The 20,648-nt window shown below is 45.1% G+C and overlaps 1 non-coding gene and 1 pseudogene across 1 annotated transcript; both read left to right on the top strand.

Annotated features, from left to right (window-relative positions):
• The first annotated feature begins 5,476 nt into the window (after positions 1–5,476).
• LOC128623785 (uncharacterized) lies at positions 5,477–5,648 on the top strand (annotated as a pseudogene).
• A 471-nt stretch (positions 5,649–6,119) lies between these two features.
• On the top strand, positions 6,120–6,233 carry LOC128623751 (U5 spliceosomal RNA). The gene has a single exon (XR_008388650.1). It is a non-coding gene; the product is annotated as a U5 spliceosomal RNA (small nuclear RNA).
• The last annotated feature ends 14,415 nt before the right edge of the window (positions 6,234–20,648 follow it).

Below are 20,648 nucleotides of genomic sequence, written 5' to 3'. Positions count from 1 at the left end.
CACGAGTTCCTCTTCACACTGCTGGAGAGGATGGGCTTTGGTCCAGGTTTTACGGCTATAGTGCGACTGCTGTATGTCGGGGCGGTGAGCTGCATAATAATAAATGAGTACTTCTCCGAGCTGGTTACACAGCAAGGAGGAGTCAGGCAGGGTTGTCTTCTGTCACCCTTGCTCTATGTGCTGTACCTAGAGCCGTTTGTAGAGAGGTTGAGGAGAGAGCTTGCTTTCCAGGGATTTCACATACCTGGTGCAGGAGGGATAAGGGCCAAAGTGTCGGCATATGCCGATGACGTGACCGTGTTCCTTGGCCGAGATAGGGACTTCAGTGCCGTGGAGTGTGCGCTGAAAGAATTTTCAGATGCCACCGGAGTGCGCATAAACCGCGGAAATTGGCGCCGCTGTGTGCGGGAGCGTGGGCAGGGAGGACCAAAGTCCTGGGGGGTTACCCGCTGTGCCAGGATGGGCTCAAGATTTTGGGGGTGGTCTTCTGGAGAGAGAGCAGCGCCCAAAAGAATTGGGGCATCGCCTTGAGGAAGATACAAGGCAAGGCTGAATGCTTATCTTATTTATGTTTATCTGGGGGGGGGGGGAAATGTGAACAGGTGGCCAGAACAAGAATGCATATGGAGCACAAGAAAGGGGGACGAGGAGTGATTTGTGCCCCCCTCAAGACCATGGTGATGTATGTGGCATTTCATGGAAGGTTGGTCGGGGGATGGAGGGCTACATGGCGTCCTGGTTTGCAAGGTTCTGGCTGGGTTTTGCCCTGTGAACTGTGGTGCCCTGGAGAAGGACATCGCCATGGTCAGAGGACCGCCCGTGGCATTACCAGATGGTGGCAGATTTTGCTTGTGGCCAGCCCTGGATCGTGGTAGATAGCCTCTTGTTAGACCATAGAAGGCTGTATAGAAGTTGGAGAGACCGCTGCGCAGCAGGAACCGGTGAGACCCTTCCCAGGGGACCAGGGGTCGAGTGGGCAGCTAATCAGCCCACATGGCTAGATGAGGTCAGCAAAGATCTGCATTGGCTGGGGGCTCTGGGACATCTCCCCCTGAGAGAATGGCTATACCAGCATGGCTCAAGCTGCACACCTCTGTGCCTGATGGGATGCGGAGGTGAGGAGACAGTTGAGCACGCATTGTGGTCATGTCCTGTTGCAGCCGGTTTCTGGAGACGGGTTGCAGTGTGGTGGTCAGCGGGGGGGGGGGCACAGCAGGTATACACCACGATCTGTATGGTAGGGGTTTACAGCGCATGGGACCAGAGGTTGTGAGGCCTTGTTGGCAAGCAATCTAAGTGGCAAAGTGCATCTTGTGGGGCGCAAGGAATGAACGTATCAGGAGCCTGTCTGCGCGTGGCTGCCAGGGTAGCCTTTTCGAAAGGTTCAGGGCCAAGATTAGGAAGGTGAAGAGAGATGATAAAAGGACAGAGGGTTTGCAAGGGTAGGAGGGAGGGGCAGCAGCTGAAAGGTGGCCTCATGGGCAGAGGGGTTAAGGAAGGGAGGTGAGCATGACGATTGGGAGGGGATCCCTCTTTTGGGTTTAAAGGTGCTCACTTTCGTTCCCATTTGGGGAAGCTCCTATATTTCTGGAGCAGATGTGGGCAATGATAAAAGGTTTTATAGGTTTTGGGTACTATAAATAATGTAGGAGGGGACAGAGATTGCCCTAAAATTTTGCCAACAAACTGAAGGGTAACAAGATGGCTACCCCACAAACTGAGCAAACAATGGAGAAGGAGGGGGGCCCTGTGGAAAAGTCCATTTTCCCATCATCCTCAGGGCTTGAGCAGAAACGAGGAAGTGGGGCGGAACTAGGAGTGGAGTCAGCCAACCAGAGGGAGGAATCTACCCCTCCCCAGAAAAGAAAGGCCAGGAAATGGAGGAAGGGGAGGAAGGGACGGCTTCCTCCATGCAGACAGTATCAGAGAAAAGTTTATTATCTGGGGAGAGTGAGACAGACAGTCCATTCCCAAATGCTCAGTTGCAGAAAAGACCTGCAGGATCTCCTCTGTTGGTAACAGAGGAGAAAAAACTGAGGGCAGAGCAGCGGCGAGACAGTTCTTCCTCGGAAGATCTGAACCGTTTGTGGCCCTCAGAGCCCCCAAATGAGGTTTCCTTCTTGCACGTCCAGCTAAGAACATCGTCGCCAAAGGAGCCGCAAGAGGATGCCTCTGTGGCCCGTGAGGCAGCAGACACTTGCCCTCCTGAACCCAGGCCCACTGAGATAAAGGAAGAGCAAGTGTCACAAGAGATAATCTGTCTTCAATAGGTTTTTAAATTTGTCTCTGCAAGTGTTTTAATACTGTTGCATACCTTTTTAACCATACTGCTCATGACCCTCACAATCTCAACAATCTATGTGAGAAGTGTGAGGTCCACCCTGAGAGCGCAGAGTATTTTATCCCTTTTAAAATCTTTTAAGTCAGATGTGTTTTTATTGCAAGAGTGTGCTTTACCCTCTTTATGTAGTTACTGGAAGTGGGAAGACCTGTGGACCCCAGGACCCTCTGTGTGGAGTGGCTCCAATTTTAATAAATCTGATGGTGTTGCTATTTTAATATATAATCCAAATATCTTGGTAAAGGACAGCACAGTGGTGAGGGATGGGCGGGCACTTTTAGTCAATCTGACCTTTTTAGATAGGGATTTTACTATTCTTAATGTGTATGGTTTTCCGGAAAAAAAATGAAAGGTATGAAGTTTTAGAAGACCTGCAGTCCCACATGCTAGGGAGGGTTCCCCTAATTGTAGCAGGGGATTTTAATTGTATTTTAACAGTGAAAGATCGGAAAAGGGTAGTGGGGGAGTGTGCGGTAGGGTTTAGTTAAGGATTTTAAACTAGTTGACTGTTTTAAAGCATTGTATCAAAGAGAGAAGGGCTTCACCTGGCTCAGTGGTGATGGCACCAGAGCCTCTCGGATCGACTATGATTTTACACGGGACTGCCCGCCAACCGATGCTACACTGTCCCCCTTTCCTTTTCTGACCACATGATGCTGTCATGCACCCTTTCACTGTCCACTGGTGTGACTGTAGGAGGAGGGCTGTGGAGGCTGAACTGCTCTGTTTTAGAAGACGAAGTAGTAGTTAGAGAGTATAGGGAGCAGTTCAGCCAATGGCAGACCCTCCAGGACTTTAATGAGTCACGAGCACAGTGGTGGGAGATGGTAGAAGAAAGGACAAGCCAATTTTTTAAGAAGGTAGGGAAAGATAAGAAAAACAGGGAAAAAAGATGCATGATGGGACTGCAAAAAAGACTGCAGAGATATTTTAACCTTTTTAACTGTGGGATGGATTTTACAGATGAAATCAAAGAAGTAAAAGCTGAAATGCATGTTTTATCAGACATACAAAGTAGGGGGGTCATTTTAAGAAGCAGAGAGAGAGAGAGAGACTGAGGAAGGCGAAAAGTGTACGAGGTATTTTTTTAAAAAGATTGTATCAAGGGGTAGTGTAATTACCACAATAAAAGATGGAGGGAGGGAGCAAAAAACAACAAATGAGATTTTAGGTGGGATGGAAGAATTTTATAGCAATCGGTACAGTGAAAAATACGTACACAAAGATACCTTGGAGGAAGTTTTAGCTATTTTAGACAACAAGGTCAACAGTGAAGCAGTGCTTTTATCCCAGGATTTTACAGTTTTAGAAATGCAAAATTCTTTAAAAGGTTTTAAAAGGGGGAAGTCCCCAGGAATGGATGGACTCCCCCTAGAATTTTATCTGACGTTCTGGGACATTTTAGCACATGACTTACTCACTGTTTTTAAAGAATTAGAGACCTTGGACAGACTTCCAGACAGCTTCAGAACAGGGATAGTGTCACTTCTACACAAAAAAGGTGACAGAACTAACCTCAAAAATTGGAGACCCATCACGCTTTTAAACTTTGATTGTAAACTTTCTAGTAAGATTTTAGCTGCACATATGTCGACTGTTTTAGAGGATGTAATCCACCCAGATCAAGCATGTGCTGTGCCTGTAAGGAAGATCACAGACAGCCTAGTGCTGATTAGAGACGTCATCTATTAAGCGAGAGACAGAAATATCCAACTAGTAGTCCTAAATCTAGATTTCGAAAAAGCATTTGGCCGAGTCTCGCACCAGTTCCTGTTTCAGGTATTGGACAAAATGGGGTTCCCTGGTAGGTTTATAGCCGGGGTGGGACTGCTGTATAATGGCCTGGTCAGCAAAATTTTGGTTAATGGGCATGTGTTCAAAGCAGTAAATATCCACAGTGGCATCCGTCACGGGTGTCCTTAATCTCCCCTCCTGTATGTGCTTGCATTGAGCCACTGGCACAGATCTTGAGAAGGGATAAATGGATCAATGGACTGGAAGTGCCTGGGACTGGAGGACTGACCGCAATGTGTGTTTTATATATGGACGACGTAACCCTTTTAGCCACCGACGTTTTGTCCATACGAAGAGCAATGGACTTGACTGACTGGTACGGTCAGGCATCCGGCGCTAAGCTCAACAGGAGCAAGTCTGAGGCCCAGCTCTTCGGGCCGTGGGGTAACGTGGACACAGGCGGACTGGAATTGGTTTTTAAAACTGATTTACCAATTTTAGGTGTCAAATTTGACAAAGAGGGTAAAGGATGGGGAAACTGGACTGACATGATCGGGAAAGTTAGGCAAAGACTGGGCTTTTGGGGAATAAGACAGTTGACTTTTGAAGGTAAAGTTTTAATTTTTAAAGCAGTGATTTTACCTTTAATATTACTTGTGTGTTCACCTGTTATGGGAGTGCGGCACCGCGCGGGACCAGTGGACATATGACCGGCCCCCAGTATTTCCCGTGCCTGTCAGCAGGTGGGATCCAGATGGACTACAAGCTCGCCATCCTCGGGGTGGGCCGGGGCTCGAAGGGCTTAACAGCGCAGGGATTCACCACCCTCTGGCTCACCCTCAACGCTATAAAGGATGCTATCTGGAACACCAGAAACCTGCTGGTGGGGAAACGCGTGACAGTGCCCCTACCCGCGAGCGACCAAATGGTGAAGTCCACGCTGCAGGGGTACCGTGCATCGTCATTCGGGGGGGGGGCACTGACCCTGGCCGTTCGTAGATGCACCCTCACCTACAAAGGCTATGGGAGCAGCGAGCCGGAGGGTAGAGGATCTCCGCTGGTTACTGGAAGTGACGGGCCTTGGCCATGGCTCGAGAGCAGTGTGATGGGCTCCTTTGGTAGGGACTCACACCCGGTCTTGAAAAAGAGAGGACAGTTTAGTGTTTTTTTTATTTGCGTGTTTTATATACACACACACACACACACGTATTTGCTTTTTATATATTTATTTATTTTTAACAACCGAAAGGATTTTATAGACACACCCAACTTTATCTTTTTTAAACAATTTTCAAATAAGAAATTTGTGTTTTATCCAAGTTTATTTATAAATCACAAATGTTGTAAATGAACTGAAGACAAAACCTGTGCACTTTGTGAATGTGAAGAAAAAAGTGCCAAATTTTTTCGAAAGAAAAAATCTGTTCTTATCAGTTTAATACCTGATTCGTCCTCCATTTGAGGACTTTATATTAAACGGATTTTTAGAGCGAGGAGCTGGAAGAGGGGCTTGCTCCATCCGCTCTACTCATCGACCTCGTATTGCAGTACCTCCAGGAATGGTGCACCTTTTCAAAGGGGTCAGATAAAAGAAGGAGGAAATAAATAAATAAATAAATATTCACGTTAAACGATTGTACAAAATGGAACAGGGGTCAATCGTAACGGTTTCAGATGTACTTAATGGGCAAAGGGAGGAGGCCTAATAGGTTTTTAATACAAAGTAGGGTTAGAAGAAGGAGGGGGGAAAAAAAGTAGGAAAAAAAACCAAAGTGATTTAAAAAAAAAAATTATAATATATTATTTAATTGTACAAAATGGAACAGGGGTCAATCGTAACGGTTTCAGGTGTACTTAATGGGAAAAGGGAGGGGACCTATTAGGTTTTAATACAAACCACAGCCCACATCCAGCTCTAGACCAATCCTACATCTGTAGCTATCAAGGCTATGCAGGTGTAAGGGGCCGGCGCAAGCCAACCTACCCTAGACCGGATTTCTAAGCCTCCAATGGAGTTTCGGAGGCCTGGACTGACTTCCTGTATAGCTCGGGTTTCTCTTCGTTCACGCGTAAATCTTTCGCCTTTTACTAAAGATTTCCGTGGAGAGGAAGGTTGACCAGTTCAGTTTATTTTTGTGGGCTTTGTTGTGGCAAAGCTGTATTTGTTTTACAGTTTAACATGAGAGGGAAGAAGGTTGGCTTTGGGATGCAAGGTCAGTGGGCGTGGTGCCTAGTTGCTCAATCATCTCTGCACAAGGTCTTCAAGCACATGGTCACGCATGTCGTCCAGGAGTGGAGGCTTTGCCAGCTGGTGCTCCTTAGGCCACAGGCCATAACGGGTTACCGTTTCTCGGCCTTTTGGCTAAGTTCAATTGGTGGAGACAGCGATCAACTCTTTGGTGGCCATTGTCTTCAGCCTTTTCGTGGTTGAGGACAATGAATGAATGTCTTTATTGTCACTATACACATGTACAATGAAATTAAGAGCCACTCCTTTTTTTTTCCCCCGTGCCAACATGTACATAAAATAAATACTATAGACACTATATACCTATACTGTAAAATCAGTACATGTGTGTGTTTAAAATAGTTATAGCTTTTAGGAAAAAACTATTCTTGAATCTATTAGTCCTTGTTCTGATGCACCTGTAACATCTTCCTGAGGGAGACTATCACCTTAATGATTTTAGTTTTTCCTCTGCTGAGGCAACGGGAGGTGTAAATATCCATCAGGGAGGGGAGAGGGCAGCCAATGATCTTCTGTGCTGCTCTTATTACTCTTTGAAGCCTCTCCCTGTCTGCCACGGTGCAGCTGCCATACTATACCGTAATACAGTATGTCAGCAGGCTCTCGACGGATGAGCGGTAGAAGGTCAGCAGCAGATTGGGGTCCAGATTGTACTGCCTGAGAACGCTCAGGAAGTGTAGCCGCTTTCGAGCCTTCTTAATAACCGCTGTGATGATGTCTGTCCAGGAGATGTCAGCGGAGATAAGGACACCAAGAAACCGGAAAGTATGGACCCTCTCCACACACTCACTATTGATGAAAAGGGGGGCTAGCTCAGTGTTGTGCTTCCTGAAGTCTACAATGATCTCCTTGGTCTTCTTAGTGTTTAGAGCCAGATTGTTCTCTGAACACCAGGCTGCCAAGTTCAGGACCTCCTCTCTGTAGGCTACCTCATCTCCCTTAGAGATGATTCTGACCACTGTGGTGTCATCAACAAACTTGACGATAAGGTTGTTATTGTGGACTGGACTACAGTCGTAGGTGTAGAGACAGTACAGGAGGGGGCTCAGCACACAGCCCTGTGGAGAACCGGTGCTCAATGTGCGAGAGGAAAAAAACCAGTTAGTAACAAAGTCCTTAATCCAGGCACATGTGAGGGGTGGAGGCCAAGAGTGACCAATTTGGTGATGAGAATATCCGGAATGATTGTATTAAAAGCCGAACGGTAATCCACAAAAAGCATCCGGACGTAGCTCTGTTGCTGCTCTAGATGTCTCAACACGGAGTGGAGAGCTACGGCGATAGCATCCTCTGTGGATCTGTTTGCACGATATGCAAACTGATAGGGATCGAAGTCTGGGGGGAGGTAGTCCTTGATGTGCTGAAGAACCAATCTCTCAAAGCACTTCATAATAACTGGAGTGAGGGCCACAGGACGATAATCATTTAGGCTAGTGGTGGGAGACTTCTTTGGCACTGGAATGATTGTGGCTGATTTTAGGCAGGACGGGATGACTGCTTGGGCCAGGGAGAGATTGAAGATTCTGGTAAAGATGTGGGCAAGCTGGTGGGCACACGATCTGAGCACCTTACCAGGTACTCCGTCTGGGCTAGCAGCCTTCCTGGGGTTCACTGCCAGAAACATCCGTCTAACATCGTGTTCCCTCACAGTAAACAGAGTGGAGCAGAAACCAGGAGGGGATGGAGGCAGGGCTGAACTGATGCAGGAGCCAGATGAGGGTGGAGGCAAGGTTGGAGCAGATGAGTGCTGTTGTTGTGATGTTTCAAAGTGAGCAAAGAAGCAATTTAGCTCTTCTGCCAGCATCACACTCAGGTCTCCTGTTGTCGCATCACAGCCTCTGTAGTTTGTGAGGTCTTGTATGCCCTGCCACACCTCCCGTTTATTTTTACTGGACAGGTGGGACGCTATGCTCCTCTTATTGTCCGCCTTAGCTTCCTTAATACCACCTTTCAGGTTGGCACGAGCGGCTCTATACAGAGCTTTATTACCAGACCTGAAGGCAGCGTCGCGGGCTCTGAGGAGTGTGCGGACCTGGTTGGTCATCCAAGGTTTCTGGTTTTGGAAAACCCGAATGTTTTTGTCCACAGTCACATTTCCGATACAGAACTTGATATAGTCCAGTAGCGTTCCTGTTAATGTTTCTAGCTCCTGGTGTTCAAATAAATCCCAGTCTGTCTGTCTGAAGCAGTCCTGTAGTTTGGAGAATGCATCGTCAGGCCAGATGGTAACAGTCTTTATAGTGGGCGTGACAATGCGTCTGAGTGGGGTGTAGGCAGGGGAGAGCAGGAGGGAGAGATGGTCTGATTGGCCGAAGTGGGGGAGAGGTATGGCTCTATACGCATGCTTAATGTTGGAATAAACATGATCCAGAGTGTTCTCCCCTCTAGTAAAACACTTAACATGTTGATAAAATTTCGGGAGTACAGTCTTCAACTTCGCCTTATTAAAGTCTCCTGCAATTATGTGAACACCGTCGGTGTAAGTCCGCTTCTGTTCGTTTATGGTGTCTACGCTGTCCCAGCGGAGCAAAGTACAACCTGCTAGCTGCATGCTAGCATCAGGTATCCTCGGATGAAGCCAGGTTTCAGTGATAATCAAAACACAACAATCACGAACGTAGCGATTTCCAGCTAGTTGTAATTCCAAATCGTCCATTTTATGCACTAGGGATCTGGCATTGGAGAGATACAGGCTCAGTAAAGGTGGCTTATGTGGTTGTTTTCTTAGCCTTAACATAACACCGGACCCGCATCCCCGCTTCTGCTTCCTCTCCCTCATCCGTCTGCGCCGCCTCCTGGACACGACAACAATCCACGGAGAGCCCGGCAATCTCGCTATGTCGTCTGGGATGTTGTGCATGTGATGAAAGACTCTCGAAATAGGTATCTGGTGCTGGTCCCCAATATCCATAAGATTCTGGCTTGTGTAGCGAATGTTGGCAGAACCGATAATACACAAACAAGTAATAAAGAAATAGTACAAAAACAACAAAAAAGAGCACTGAAAAGGAGAGCCGTGAGCCACTGCGACTGTGCGCGCTGCCATCTTGGAATCTATTTAAAGAGAAAATTTGTTTTTTTCAGTGCCTGTTGGTGAAAGGAAGATCAAGCCAGTGGACCTGTGGACAGGTAAGTACAAATTTATTAATTAATTTATTTTCCTTTTTTATAATATTTATTGCGTTTAGGTTTATATTTGTTTTAGTTATTTATTACAGTTTATTTATAGGCTAGTGGTGCCTCCAAAATGTTGGCTGCTCATGCCGGCATGAGGAGGCACCACAGCGTACGTTTCTTATTTAAAGAGGTGGATGGTACGCTCCTGGGTATGTCACTCCTTGACTTCTCCAGGAAGCTCATCCAAAAATCTCTTAATTTCAAACCAGATGAACTGAACTGTCTGGCGACTCTGCCCCTGAACAAAGGATTTGATGTTAGCTTTAGGCCTGCTTCTCTGTTAAATGATTTCTGTGATGAATGAAATGAAACACAAGAAATAATATGCCTTTAATATGATTATAACTTCGTCTCTGCAAGTTTATTTTTAACACTGTTTTATACATTTTTAACCATACTGATCATGATCCTCACAATCTCAATGTGAGAAGTGTGAGGTCCACCCTGAGAGCACAGAGTGTGTTATCCCCAGAGGTATGGGTAATCCTGTCAAGAGATCTAAGGTTTACACATTTGAAACGTTTAAACTCCGATATAGTATTTTTACAGGAGACTCACCTACGTATTAAAGATCATCATAGGTTACACTGCCCTTGGGTGAGTCAAGTCTTCCACTCGAACTTCAATTCGAAGGCAAGAGGGGTCACTATTTTAATTGGCAAAAGGTCACAGTTTTCCTCCACTAACGTTATTGCTGATGTGAACAGTAGATATATTATAGTTTCTCGTATTCTAATGCAAAGACGGGTGTTGTTGGTAAATGTATATGCTCCAAACTTTGATGACGTGGAATTTGCTAATAGATTGTTGAGCAATCTCCCTTTCTTAAATACTCACCTGTTGATTTTCGGGGGATATTTAAACTGTGTTTTTGACCCAAATTTAGATCGGTCTAATACCAGATTGATTCAGAGAACGGGTATGTCTAAAATATTTCTGATTTTATGTGTCAGAACAGTCTCGTTAATCCCTGGAGATCCCGTAACCCCTCTCTTAAAAAGTTTTCTTTCTTCTCCCAGGTGCATCATTCCTATTCGAGGATTGATTATTTTTTATAGACAGCACTCTTGATTCTTGTGTAGTTTCTTCTGACTATCTGGATATTGTAATTTCTGATCACGCGCCTCTACAAATAGATATTCATCTTTCTATTTATAAACGTAGCCCACCGCCTTGGAGATTTAATTATCTTCTTTTAGCAGACAGTGAATTCTGTGAGTTCATTTCCACTTCTATAGATGACTTTCTTTCCTTCAATCAGAATGACTCCACCTCTTATTCATTGTTATGGGAGACACTTAAATCCTATATCAGAGGGCAGATTCTTTCTTACTCCACTCTCTTTAATAAAAAGCGCACTGCTAGGGTTAATGAACTTACATCTGCGATCATTAACCTCGATCAGAGATATGCATTGAACCCCTCTCCAGAACTTCTTAAACAGAGTCTCGACTTACAGGCAGAATTTAATCTTATTTCGACTGAAGAGGCGGAACGCTTCTTGTTATGTACTCGTGGTTCATACTATGAACATGGCGACAAGCTGAGTCGTTTACTGGCACATCAGCTACAGCGACAGGCCACTTCCTGTCTCATACCTAGTATTAAAAATACTTATAATATTGTCACTATAGATCCCATGGAAATTAATGCTACTTTTAAATCGTTTACTCTTCGCTTTATAAATCGGAATTTCCTACAGACAATAGTAAAGTGAATGCATTTCTTCAAAACATTTATAACCCTGTTATTGATTCGAATACTGCCATGCAACTGGACTCCTCACTCTCTCGAAGAAATTTTAATTTCAGTTAAAACTATGCAATCTAACAAAGCTCCTGGCCCGGACGGGTTTCCAATTTAATTTTTTAAAACGTTTATTAGAAAATTAGTTCCATTGCTTTTGGCTACATTCAACGAATGCTTGGAATGTGGGTCTTTGCCTCCAACTCTGACACAAGCCATGATCGCTCTCCTTCTTAAGGAGGGTAAGGATCCAACCTCCTGTGATACTTACAGACCGCTGTCTCTGCTTAATGCAGATATAAAGGTTTTGGCGAAAATACTGGCATCTTGTTTAGAGAATGTACTCCCTTATATTATATCTGAAGAGCAGAACGGTTTTATAAAGGGACGTCAATTGTTTTTCAATACCCGTACACTCTTTAATATAATTTATTCAAAGCATCCGGCTGAGCTTCCTGAGATTGGGATTTCTTTAGATGCTGAAAAAGCATTTGATAGGGTTGAGTGGGAGTATTTGTTTGTAGTCTTGAGGAAGTTCGGATTTGGGGATAAGTTTATTTTTTGGATTAGCCTCCTTTACTCATCCCATAAAGCCAGGGTTCAGACAAACAATATTTATTAAACGATATTCAAGAGGTTCCCTACTGTTGCATTGGAAGTCTGCTAAATATCCATATATCTCCCAGTGGCTAAAGGACATGATTTTTTTTTAAAACTTGAGAAAATAAGGTATACGATGAGGGGTTGTACTGACAAGTTTTATTATAAATGGCAACCCTTTATTGCATATTTTATGGAGTTACAGACACTTCCCACTTAAATTGTTGTGCCTGTTGTTGGGTTTTACACTATCTACATAACCAGTGATAGTTATTGGTTAGCCATGATGAGCTCCCATAAGGGGAGCGGGGTTTGTTTTCAGTGTTTGTACTTTTTAATTTCGTTTTCCTTTGCGAGTATAAAAAGAAAAAAAACTGAATGATTGTTGCTGTGCGTTAGTCAGTTTGTTTTTCTTCTCAAAAAAAAGAAATGTACAGCAGAAATATTCAGCAGAAATGTTCAGGAGAAATGAAACTAGAGATTGTATGTTTGAGCTAAAATAAAAAAAGAAAAAAAAAAAGAAACGCTTCTGTTGGGAGTGGGTGGTACTGCAGATTCTGCGAGGTCTCAGTGAAATCACAGCGTCCAAGATCTTCTGCTTCCAGGATTTTGTCTCAGCTGGCTTTGTGGATATTACCTTCACAGCTTTTTCCGAGTGTACTGCATTTTTTGATCAGTGCTCCCAAAAGTCAGAGAACGAAGCGTCAGAGGACACCTGGAGGAATTCAGGGGCGATGCCTCTCGATTCGACTTCTTGTTTGTAGGGGATGGGGCGATGGTGCAGTCATTCCTGCGGGAAACCCTTTGGGCCTCCGGTCACTGCCTGATTGTTGGACGCCGTCGCAATGGTCCGACAGCCGGCGTGCATGGTGAGAAAGTCGCACGAAACAGACAGCCTCGCGTCAAGCCCGACAACAGCTGGAAGGCCCGTCACGATGGGGCGGAGCCACCGACACAACCCCGGCGATTGGGGAGTCAGTCGGGAGAATTCTACCACTCAGCAGATGGGGAGGGGTATAAGAGGACGCTCTTCCGCCCGTGCGATTTGGAGGAGTTGCTCGCATGACATGTGCGCGTCACCACTTCTGAATGATTCCGACTTCCAGAAGGCGGCATTCTTTTCTAATCACTCTCTCTTTCTCTCTCGCTCTCTGGCTTTCCAGAAGGCTCGGGTGCAGATGAGGATGCGGCCTGGTGAGCTTGCACACGACGCTTAACGACGGCACGAGGAAGCCCTCGCGCTTTGGGAAAATCCCGACACGCCCTGGAGAGCGCCGCAACGCCCGCCCCACACAAATCCTCACACACTCATACCCCTGCGCACCTCCTCACTTCTGGCAGCCCCCGCGTAAGAGAAAATAAAATTAATCACTTGGTCACTGTACCCAGCGTCTCCTGTGTGTGTGTCTGTGCTTCGCCCCTCACAGGCTATTTCCCTACAGACACATCCAAACAGAAGGGAGGAATAGAGGAAGAGGTACATGGAGGATGAATGGAGCCATCCTGCAAGACCCAACCTTTGTAGAGGTCTTCCAACTGTACATAGGGTGGTGGTGTCTAAGGATGCTGTTGGACATGCAGATGGCATGGTGGGAGGCGATAAAGAAGAGGGTTGCCATACTATGTTGATGGTGGGGACAGAGGAAGGCAAAACAGAGGAGGGAAAGGGCCAGGCAGTGGTCCAGGCAGTTGCAAAGTGCCTGGCAAGACGGAGATCAGGAATGGCTCAGGGACGCTAGCGAAGCACTATGGGCTCACTACGAGGCTGAGGCCCGCAGCTACTTGGTCCAGACAGGAAGGCAAGTGGCCCAACAAGACGAGCGCCCAACACGTTACTTCTTTAGTAGCATCAGAGACCGTAGGAGGGGGTCCTACATTGAGGGCCTGAAGGATGGGGTCCAGGTCCAGACATCAATAGAGGGAAAGCTGGGCATGGCCTGGGCCTTCTATGGAGACCTCTTCCAAAGAAGGGAGTCGAGTAAGGACCTTGCAGCAGGGGGTTTTAGACGCTATTACCGGCCAGCTGCCGGAGGAGAGTGTGAGCGAGTTGGAGGGACAAATTTCCCTGGAGGAGGCAGAAAGAACAGCATTTTCCTTGAATCACCCTGTTACATAAAAAGGGGGACCGGACCGACCTGGCAAATTGGAGGCCAATCACGGACTTTAAGATCTTTGCCAAGGTGCTGGTCAGGAGGGTGATTAACACAGTGGTCCACCCTGATCAGACCTGCAGGGTTCCTGGGTGAATGTGTGGCATGAGCCTGGTGTTGGTCAGAGATGTTTTGGCATTGGCTGACCAACGCCGGGTGCCAGTGGTGCTATTGAGTCTTGACCAAGAGAAGGCCTTTTATCTTGTCTCGCACGCATTTCTGTTTGTGCTCTTGGAGCGACTAGGCTTTGGTCCAAACTTTATCGCTATCATAAAGAAGCTATATACAGGGGCAATTAGCCACATCGCCATTAACGGGTACCTCTCTGAGCCAATTGTGCAACAAGGAGGGGTCAGGCAGGGGTGTCCACTATCGTCAATGCTCTATGTGCTGTACTTGGAACCTCTGGTAGAGTGGCTAAGGGGAGACCCGGTGTTTCAGGGAATTCATATCCCAGGGGCAGGCAAAGGCAGGGCCACGGTCACCATGTATGCCGATGACGCGACACTATTTCTTGGCTGGGATGAGGACTTCTGCGCAGTGAGCCAAGTTCTGGAGGCATTCTCAGGTGCCACAGGAGCACGAGTCAACCGCAGCAAGTCTTCGGTCTTGTATGCAGGGGCATGGGGCGGAAGGACAGAGATCACAGGGGGCTTCTCTCTGTGCCAAGAGGGACTGAAGATTTTGGGTGTCGTTTTCTGAAGAGAGGGCAGTGCCCAAAAGAATTGGGACATGGCCCTCAGGAAACTGCAAATAAGGGCCGAGAGCTGGAGCAAGAGAGATCTCTCCCTTACATGGAGAGTGGTAGCAGTGAATTCTGACCTGCTGGCAAGCCTCAACCATTTGGCTTATGTGTTCCCCGTCCTGTTTGTAACAGGGAGGCGTTTGGAACGCCTCATATTTACGTTCATATGGGGTGGGAGGAATGAGCAGGTGGCCCGTGAAAGGATGTACATGGAGCAGGAGGGGGGGAAGGGGAGTGGTGTGTGCCCCCTCAAGATCATGGCGTTGTAGGTGGCCTTCATGGCAAGGCTGGTTAGGGGATCACAGGGACACATGTCATCCTCGTTCGCAAAGGGAAGGGGTTTGGCTTTGGGATGCAAGGTCGGTTGGGGGTGGAGCCTAGTTGCTCAATCCTCTCTGCACAAGGTCCTCAAGCACGTGGAAACGCATGTCATCCAGGAGTGGAGGCTTTGCCAGCTGGTGCTCGTTAGGCCAGAGGCCATAACGGGTCATCACTTTTTGGCCTTTTGGCTAAGATCAAGATGCCTGGAGAGGAGGTGAAAATGGTGGATTGACCAATTCCAAGCAACACTGTGAGGATGAGGCTGGCGATCAACGCAAGTGTGATGGAAAAGGTTTTGGAGGAGATTTTCGTGAAGGAGATTCTATGTGGACTGCTGAAGGGGCAGACTTCCTTTGTGTACTGTCTGCAGGATTTTGACAATGGGAGATGCCTGGATGTCTTTTTAGACAAGGGAGAAGTACAGAGGATTCCTGCAGGCTTTGTGGAAGAACCAACAGCATCCTGTTTTCAGAGGGTTGTGTCTGCAGAATGCTATGATGGCAGTGACAGTTCACATGTACAACCCCTTCGTGGACGAGATGGATATTAGACTGTTCCTCCAGAGGTACTGTAGCGTGGTGGGGAAGGGAGAGAAGGTCTGCAACACTTTCGGGATTTGGACAGGAAGAAGGAAGTACATGGTACGCCTCCAAGCCGCGGAGCCACGGTTGCCGGCGACATTTGCTATCGGTCCGAATAGGGGGCTTCTGTACTACCCTGGGCAGCTGGAGACATGTAGGAGATGCGGAAAAAATTGGGCATATGAAGACAGTTTGCAAAGGGGACATGTGTCGCTTTTGTGGATCAAAGGAGCACAAGATAGCGGAGTGCAGAGCCCCGAAGAAGTGCAGCCTCTGTGGTTCTGAGGGACATCTATACAAGAGTTGCCTGCTGAGGGAGAAGACCTGGGCAGAGTGGGTGTCAAGGGAAAGCAAAGCGGAAGGACGGTGCAGACAGAATACAGAAGAGTGATGTTCCTGAAGGGCGGCTGGTGCCTCAAGAAAGTGGTGGAAAACCAGAAGGAGAAAGTCAAGCAGGAGGAGTGGAAGGACAGGTTCACCAGGACAAAGAGGAGAAAACGATTAAGGAGGGGAAAACTTCGGGAAAAAGATCGCTTTTCGGCCTTTTGGCTAAGTCCAATTGTTTGAGACAGCGATCAACTCTTTGGTGGTCTAATATACATTATCTCACAAAAGTGAGTACCCCCTCTCATTTTTGTAAATATTTGATTATATCTTTTCATGTGACAACACTGAAGAAATGACACTTTGCTACAATGTAAAGTAGTGAGTGTACAGCTTGTGTAACAGTGTAAATTTGCTGTCCCCTCAAAATAACTCAACACACAGCCATTAATGTCTAAACTCCTGGCAACAAAACTCAGTACACCCCTAAGTGAAAATGTCCAAATTGGGCCCAAAGCGTCAATATTTTGTGTGGCCACCATTATTTTCCAGCACTGCCTTAACCCTCTTGGGCATGGAGTTCACCAGAGCTTCACAGGTTGCCAGTGGAGTCCTCTTCCAGTCCTCCATGACGACATCATGGAGCTGGTGGACGTTAGAGACCTTGTGCTCCTCCACCTTCCGTTTGAGGATGCCCCACAGATGCTCAATAGGGTTTAGGTCTGGAGACATGCTTGGCCAGTCCATCACCTTCACCCTCAGCTTCTTTAGAGTGTTTGGGGTCGTTATCATGCTGGAATACTGCCCTGCGGCCCAGTCTCTGAGTCTCCTGATGGCTGTCGGCACAAAGGAACATCTGAAGCCAGGTACACAATATGGCACTGCACAACTTTCCTTTTCTGACACCCGCTTATCAGTGAGAAGAACAGAGCCAGTATTTACGTCTTTGCAAAAAGCCGTTCACACATTTTGCGAACTGGCTAAAGCACGTATGCATTTTTGCAAAATGTAAGGTCTTTGGTGAATTGGCCACAGCAAGAAGTACTTCTTTAAAGCTAAATTCTTAAAGTTCTTATTTTAAGCAGTAGTCTCTTTGGTCAATATGTTAAAACAACGATGCAATAATGGGGCACTTAGCTATTTCAATAAGAGGTTAAGAATACTTATATGCATATATATGCCAGGTGCAAAATAAAGGCAATAGACTATCAGTGGATTATCATTTGCATATTTCCAGGGAAGAGACAAAGAAAAACAATGCTTTTTAATATAGAAAGAATTAATTAAATTATTACACTGTGATAACTGAAAAAATTAAATAGATTACTTAGAATATACAGTGGGGGGAAAAAAGTAATGGATGCATCAACACTTTTTTTCAGTAAATATATTTCCAATGAGGCTCTTCACATGAAATTTTCACCAGAAAAAGTAGCAAAAAAATTAGAAGCAGTGGGAAATGTTTTGGTAAACAAAATAAAAACTGAAATCAAAGATACCACCTTTGTGGCAATACTTGTGGATGCGACAACAGACGCTTCAAACTTTGCAAAGCTGGCAACAGTTTGGAGGTACGTTACCAAGGAGGGTGTGGCAAAAGAAAGATTTGTGGGGTTTCTGATGTGAGCACTGACCATTCAGCCACTGCCTTAGCAGAACATATTTTTGCTGCCATAGCAGGGATGGGATGCGGTTCCGAGCTTGTCTGCCAAACATACGATGGCGTGGAAGTCACATCCGGTGAACTAAATGGCTTGCAGGCAAAAGTTCAGGAACAACGCCCCTGTGCAAGTTTTGTGCATTGCTGTGGTCATGTTCTCAATTTAGCGCTTTCACAAGCTTGCAGCACTCTGAAAGACTGCAAGGTGCCCCCCCCAATTTGAACGACCTAGTCTCCAAAGTGCACTCAGGCCTTGGATAACATCATGAAGAGGCGATTTCCCAAAGCTGCACCTACACGATGGAACTATACATCTCGTCTTTTCAACACTGCCAAGAGAAACACGAATCCTTGATAGAGCTCTCTGACAACATAGTGCAACAACGACCCATTGGACTGGGACGAAAAATACATTCGGTCAGCTGGGGATTTTCAAGATCCCAAATTTATTATTCTTTTGGAGGCTTTCTCATGTTTTTTTCTCATGCAGACGTGCTTTTCAACATTCTCCAATCAAAGGTTTCTGACATTGGGTTTTGTGTAAGGGAAATGAAGAAAACAGCTGAGCACTTGCAAAGACAACGAGGAGAGTTTGATCGAGTCTATGCACTGATAGAGGAACATCTTGACTCTTCAAAGAGGAACAAAGGTGCTGACAAAAAGGAACAATATCAAGATCTTTTTCAAAATTTTAGACACCATTGACTTATATGGAGAAGAGGCTTTCCTCCCTTGAAAAATTGGACTTTTCTAAATTTGTGGAGTATGATAAGACCTTTCCAGACACTGCATTCATCTCTTTGAAAGAAACATATGCATGTTTTTTCTACGATGTCCTTTTGCGCCGCGAGCTGAAAGGATTATATGCATCTCCTGAACTTGCAAAGATAAAGGTCTCCAAGTTGACATTGTTCATGCGCTCCACTGGCCTGTGTAGTGGCACGGCCAAACTGTACAAACTACGTGAGCTGTTTCGAACAGTGCCATCTACTACTGCATCAGTAGAGAGAACATGTTCTGCTTTGAAAAGGATCAAGACTTTCCAACACAATGCTACTGGACAACAGCGCTTGAGTGGCCTTGCTCTGATGTCCATTGAAAAGTGGATGCTGCGCCAACTGAAGAAATCGGACAGCTTCTTTGAAAAAGGTTATAGATGAGTTCACAAAGAAGGATCAGAGAATGAATTTTATGTACAAATAACGTAGGAAAATACTTTTAAATCGACGCCTGCCATGGTGTTTCTTATTTGGCCTTTCTGATTTTGAGTGCGTCCTAAACTGGTGCCATACCATTTATCTACTGTGTTTAGTTATGTCATGCGAAAAATGGGGTGGGTTGCGTCACAGCATACCCGGTATAGTAAATATCTATGAAGTGTAATCAATATGTATAACTAACTTTTGGATATGTTAATGAAGTGTACTCAATATGTAACCTACATTTAGAATTACTACTTAAAGCATATTCGAATAATCTGTATGGGTTAAAAAGCATACTCTGTGTATAATCAATAGTTAGAAGCATAATCTAAATCCATAGAACAATGTTTGATCAAGTTATATTCTGAGTGTGGATTGAGTTAGAAGAATTCTGTGTCTAATCTAAAACTATAACACACTTCCAACAGGCGGTATTCCAAGTGTGTAAATTAGGTGCTTTGTGTTTGTCTAAAGCAAATTCACTCTATGGTAGTAAATTAAGAACTTGTGTTTGTCTAAACGCAGCTTCACTCTGTGGCAATAAATTAGACACATTCCAGAACTGGGTTCCTGAACTAAGCCCCCTAAGCTTGCAAATCAGTGACAAAAGAAGAGATAAGAGTTCAAGGGAAAAGTACCAAGATGAGGTGACTACGCATGCGCCACAAAGATAAGGTATCATATGGATGTGAATAATTAGTTAAGGCAATGGTGATTGGTCTGTTCTAGAAAGAAAAGTTGAATGCCACACCTAGGGATAATTTTACTGTGTCAGGGAGGTATATAAAGACATGCTTGTGTATGTACAATTCGGACTCTCTGCAGACAGTCACACTTTCTTTGTTTTCAATAAAGTTTATTTACTTTTTGACATCTACTAAACTCTCGGTGTCTGAAGTTTTTGACTTGGGCTAAAAAGGTTGATTTTATTCACAACACCGGTTATAGAGGTCACCGCTCACCACCGATACACACAGAGTATAGTCTCGTGTCAAAAACAAACACCACAAGGCATCAGTGATAAATTTATACTATTTTCCAATTTAGTGGTATTTAAATAAAGATTGAATGAGTTGTCAGAGGCTTAGTGGTGGTGACTGAAGTCATGCGACCATGATGCAGTTTTGTTTATAGCCTACATTTAGCCTTTTACTATTGCTGATTGTATTTAGGCTTCAAACGTCATGTAAATTGTGTTAATTTGTGAAGATTATCTTGATGAACAATAAATAAGTCAACTTTTGCTGGTCACAGAGCGTATTTTCTTTATTAAACCAAAAGCCAATGCAAAAATCCTATTGGCTTTTTTTTTCCGGAACCAGGGTGATGCTAACTTTCGGGTTCGCCTACAAAAATGTGTCCTGCCAGCAGCACTCTGTTAAATACAACGTATTAATTTCATTTTTGTATTTTTCTTTTATTTCAGTTTATTTCTTTTTGCAGTATAACGATTGTAACAATGGGTACATTTTCTAAATCCTCTGTATATATTTGTTTGTGAATGTTGTTCTGCAAGAAAAATAAAATAAACTATTAAATACATCATATACCCTACCATTCTGAATGTAGACAACTAGCTATGATAATACAACTGGCCCTGTAGTAACAATAAGCCACAATAAATGAAATACAACTAAAACTATTTTATACTACTACATGTGTCTTTAGGAATAGGCACCAATAACAGGATCCTGATTAGCGAAGGGCTAATTTGTGCTAGCCAACATTCAGTGGAGTCAGCTGGCTTAGCTGTTGTAGCTAGCTAGCGCTTAGCACAGTTTCTGTACTAGTTAACTTATAAATGCACATTTGTACACAA

The sequence above is a fragment of the Ictalurus furcatus genome, chromosome 19 (genome assembly GCF_023375685.1).
Source record: "Ictalurus furcatus strain D&B chromosome 19, Billie_1.0, whole genome shotgun sequence".
Lineage (NCBI taxonomy): Eukaryota > Metazoa > Chordata > Actinopteri > Siluriformes > Ictaluridae > Ictalurus > Ictalurus furcatus.
The sequence above is the reverse complement of the archived record's forward strand: the minus strand, read 5'-3'. Positions and strand labels throughout refer to the sequence as shown.